A 5,627-nucleotide genomic window follows, 5' to 3' on the forward strand; every position below is an offset into this window, starting at 1 on the left:
TCATGAAGGCTATGTTGATTTTGTTTCAACTACATGCGTGAACATGTGCCAAGTCGAGTCACTCAATAAATTCAAAGGAGGATGCCATCTCATCATACCACATCACAATCATTTTAATAGCATGTTGGCACGCAAGGTAAACCATTATAACTCATAGCTAATTAAGCATGACATAAGCAACTATAATCTCTAAATGCCATTGCAAACATGTTTATTCATAATAAGCTAAATCAGGAACGATGACCTTATCATATTTACAAAAACAAAAGAGGTCGAGTTCATACCAGCTTCTCCCATCTCAATCAGTCCATCATATATCGTCATTATTGCCTTTCACTTGCATGACGGAACGATGTGTATAATAATAAGAGTGCACGTGCATTGGACTAAGCTGGAATCTGCGAGCATTCAATTCAAGAGAGGAGACAAAGTAATATGGGCTCTAAGTTAAAACAAGAATCATGCATATGAGAGCCACTAAACATTTTCAATATGGTCTTCTACTCTTGACCCCCAAAGAAAAGGAAGAAATAAAACTATTTACACGGGAAAGCTCCCAACAAGTAAAAGAAGAACGGGAAATCTTTTGGGGTTTTCATTTAATTATTGCTATAGGCTTGGAATTTAAACTAATTAATGTTTTTGGTTTTTCTTAAGGTTTATCTAACACATAAGAAGAAAGCAGAAAAATAAATTAAACTAGCATGGATAGTACAATGAAAGAGTATGAGCACCGACGACTAGAATAGTGTGTGAACATGAATGTAAAGTCGGTGGGAAATACGTACTCCCCCAAGCTTAGGCTTTTAGCCTAAGTTGGTCTATGGCTATGGATAGCGGCTACTCTCCCTGGTATACTGAGAAGTGTCCTCGTATTGCCATCGGTTAGCGATCTCCTCTGGATCCCACTGATAGGATGATGGACGATATGGGTCCAGTGGTGGTTCCAGCTCAGGTTCTGGAGCTGATGTCTGGCCTCGGTACGCGTACACCGCTTCCGGCGAGACAAGGTAGTGTCCTGCAGTTAAATCAAACAGAGAAGGTGCAGATAGGGTAATAATCTCATGGTGTTTCTTATTAAATCTCAGGTCATACAGAAGCATCTTATCATCATTGTAAACAATAAACTCATGCGCTACCATGCTCCTGTAATCTAAAAAGGTAAGAGGCAAAGATGTCTCCTCTTCCTCATCATGTCTAATAGGCATCTCAAAGTATCTAGCAAGGCGTGCATCATAGATGCCTCCAAAGATGGGGCCCTTTGTACTGTTTAGACTTAACCGTTTAGCAATAACAGCACCCAAACTAAAAGTGTTATCACCTAATAAGGCATGGAGCAGAAAAATAATATCAGGAACATTGAAGTTTCCACTATTTCCATGACCAATTAAGCATCGACTAGCAAATAAGGCAAAATATCGTAAAACAGGAAAGTGTATGCTAGTGATTCTTTCCTCAGAACCATTCTTCGATTCCTTTACAGCAATAGTATCAACAAAACCATCCACATCTTTACGATGTGGTTCATCTAAACTACCCTCAAAGGGTATTCTACAAACCGCGCAAAAATCATGTAATGGCATTTCCTTAGCCTCATCATATAAATTAAAAGATACTGAAGGAGGTGAATTCTTAGGGTGATAATAAAAGTTTTGCATGAAAGTATTGGTAAGTAAGAGGTATTGTTTGATCTGGTCGTGGAGGAAGTCGATGAGGCCAGCATTTTTAACCAAAGAATAAAAGTCTTCATAAATCCCAGCTGCTCTCAAGAAATTATTACATGGCCACTCACAAGGCCTTACTTCCGCTATGCGAGGAAGATTATACTTGGACCTTTCTTTCTCCTTAGCTTGCTTATAATTGGAGCCTTGGCTAGAAGAGCCCCTCAATAACCACCTCTTCATCTTTCTGAAAATTCTGAAGTTTTTAGTGACTTCAAAATAAAAGGAAATAAAACTGAACAAGATTGATAGCAACTACTCCTACAAGTGCCTAGAGCCTATATCATGCATTAAAATCACTTGGGACCTCATAAATTTGACATGCAAGCTCAAGAACAGGGTCACGTATGTAGCAAAAATTTGCAATGAATAAAGCACTAGAACAAAAACTAATTGGACCAATGGAGGAGTCACATACCAAGCAAAAATCTCCCAAAGCAGTTTTGTGAATGGGGTTTAAGCAAGGAGATCGAAAATCATAGCAAAATGAGCTGGACCTCGTGCTTGAGCTAGATGATGATTTTTGTGGGAGAAAGAAGAAGTGTGTGGGTGCAGGAATAAGTGGAGGGGGTCCACCATGGGCCCACGAGACAGGGGGCGCGCCCTCCACACTCGTGGCCAGGTGCTTGACCCCCTGCAGTATTCTCAGTGCCTAAAATCCTCAAATATTCCACAAAAAAATCATACTAAATTTGCAGGGCATTTGGAGCACTTTTATTTTCGAGATATTTTTTATTGCATGGATAATTCAGAAAACAGACAAAATATTTTATTTCTACTTTATTTATTCTAAGTAACAGAAAGTAAAAAGAAGGTACAGAAGGTTGTGCCTTCTAGTTTCATCCAGCTCATGATCATCAAAAGGAATCCACTAACAAGGTTGATCAAGTCTTGTTAACAAACTCATTCCAAATCACATAAAACCAGAGAAATTTCGAAGTGACACTAGGTTACCTCAACGGGGATATGAACATCCCTAATGATAAGAATATCATACTTTTTCTTTGCAGTTGGAAGAGGAAATTCAAAATCTCCAAATATAATTGATGGAATTTTCCCAATAGAATTTATGCTGTGAACTTGAGGTTGTTTCCTCGGAAAATGTACCATATGCTTATTTCCATTAACATGAAAGGTGACATTCCTTTGTTGCAATCAATAACAGCACCTATAGTGTTTAAAAAGGGTCTACCAAGGATAATCGACATACTGTCGTCCTCAGGAATATCAAGAATGACAAAGTCTGTTAAGATAGTAACGTTCGCAACAACAACAGGCATGTCCTCACAAATGCCGACGGGTATAGCAGTTGATTTATCAGCCATTTGCAAGGATATCTCAGTAGGTGTCAACTTACTTAATTCAAGTCTACGGTACAAGGAAAGAGGCATAACACTAACACCGGCTCCTAAATCACATAAGGCAGTTTTAACATAATTTCTTTTGATGGAGCATGGTATAGTGGGTACTCCGAGATCACCAAGTTTCTTAGGAATTCCACCTTTAAAGGTATAATTGGCAAGCATGGTGGAGATTTCAGCTTCAGGTATTTTCCTTTTATTAGTGATGATATCTTTCATATTTTAGCATAAGGGTTTGTTTTAAGCATATCAGTTAAGCACATGCGTAAGAAAATAGGTCTAATCATTTCAGCAAAACGCTCAAAGTCCTCCTCATCCTTTGTCTTGGATGGTTTAGGAGGAAAAGGGATGGGTTTCTGAACCCATGGTTCTCTTTCCCTACCATGCTTCCTAGCAACAAAATCTCTCTTGTCATAACATTGGTTTCTTGATTGTGGGTTATCAAGATCAACAGCAGGTTCAATTTCTATATCATTGTTATTACTAGGTTGAGCATCTACATGAACATCATTATTAGCATTATCATTAGGTTCATGTTCATCTCCGGATTGTGTTTCAGCGTCAGAGATAGAAGTATCACTAGGATTCTCAGGTGTTTCTACATTAGGTTCTCTAGAAGCATGGAAAGTACTATCATTTTTCTTTTTCTTCTTCTTAGAAGAACTAGGAGCTTCTAGGTTATTATTCTGAGAATCTTGTTCAATTCTCTTAGGGTGGCCTTCAGGATACAAAGGTTCCTGAGTCATTTTACCAGTTCTAGTAGCCACTCTAACAGCAAAATCAGGTTTATTATTTAATTCGTCTAGCAATTCATTCTGAGCCTTAAGTACTTGTTCATCTTGAGTGGTGACCATAGAGACATGTTTACTAGTAAGTTTAAGTTCACCCTTAACTCTAGACATATAATCAGTCAAGCGTCCAATCATATAAGCATTATTTTTCAACTGTCTACTAACATAATCATTAAAATTTGCTTGTTTATCCATAAAGTCATCAAACTCATCTAAGCATTGGCTATGAAACTTAGTAGACGGGATTTCAACTTTATCATATCTATAGAGAGAATTTACCTTCACTACCTGTGTCAGTTTATCAAGACGATATGTTTCTTCAACAGGCGGTATATTAAGACCATGTATTTCTTCAATAGGAGGTAAATTCTTAACATCTTCAGCTTTAATACCTTTTTCTTTCATTGATTGCTTTGTCTCTTTCATATCTTCAAGACTGAGAAATAGAACACCTATTTTCTTCGGAGTAGGTTTAGGAATAGGCTCAGGAGTTGGCTCAATTGGTTCAGGAATTGTCTAAGGAATTGGCTCAGGAAGAGTCCAATTATTTTCATTCGTCAACATATTATTCAATAACAATTCAGCTTGGTCGGCTGTTCTTTCCCTGAAAACACAACCATCACAACTATCCAAGTGGTCCTTGGAAGCATCAATTAGTCCATTATAAAAGATATCAAGTATTTCATTTTTTAAGAGGATGATCAGGCAAAGCATTAAGTAATCGGAGAAGCCTCCCCCAAGCTCGTGGGAGACTCTCTTCTTCGATTTGCACAAAATTATATATTTCCCGCAAGGCAGCTTGTTTCTTATGAGCAGGGAAATATTTAGCAGAGAAGTAATAAATCATATCCTAGGGACTACGCACACAACCAGGATCAAGGGAATTAAACCAAGTCTTAGCATCACCCTTTAATGAGAACGGAAATATCTTAAGAATATAATAATAGCGAGACTTCTCATCATTAGTAAACAGGGTGGCTATATCATTTAACTTGGTAAGATGTGCCACTACAGTTTCAGATTCGGTGCCATAGAAAGGATCAGATTCAACTAAAGTAATAATCTTAGGATCAACAGAGAATTCATAATCCTTATCAGTAACACAGATAGGTGAAGTAGCAAAAGCAGGGTCATGTTTCATTCTAGCATTCAGAGTCTTTTGTTTCAGCTTAGCTAGTAGTTTCTTAAGATCTGATCTATTATTGCAAGCAAGAAAATCTCTAGCAGTTTCTTCATCCATAAGATAACCCTCAGGAACAACAGGCAATTCATAATTAGGGGGAGAACCTTCATCATCACTTTCATCAATAATTTCATTTTCAATAATTTCATTCTCCCTAGCCCTAGTAAGTTGTTCATCAAGAAATTCACCTAATGGCACAGTAGTATCAAGCATAGAAGTAGTTTCATCATAAGTATCATGCATAGCAGAAGTGGCATCATCAATAACATGCGACATATCAGAATTAATAGCGGCAGCAGGTTTAGGTGTCGCAAGTTTACTCATAACAGAAGGAGAATCTAGTGCAGAGCTAGATGGCAGTTCCTTACCTCCCCTCGTAGTTGAGGGATAAATTTTAGTTCTTTGATCTTTCAAGTTCTTCATAGTGCTCGACAGATATAAATCCCAAGTGACTCAAAGAATAGAGCTATGCTCCCCGGCAACGGCGCCAGAAATTAGTCTTGATAACCCACAAGTGTAGGGGATCGCAACAGCTTTCGAGGGTAGAGTATTCAACCCAAATTTATTGATT

Source organism: Triticum dicoccoides, chromosome 4B (genome assembly GCF_002162155.2).
Source record: "Triticum dicoccoides isolate Atlit2015 ecotype Zavitan chromosome 4B, WEW_v2.0, whole genome shotgun sequence".
NCBI classification, from domain to species: domain Eukaryota; kingdom Viridiplantae; phylum Streptophyta; class Magnoliopsida; order Poales; family Poaceae; genus Triticum; species Triticum dicoccoides.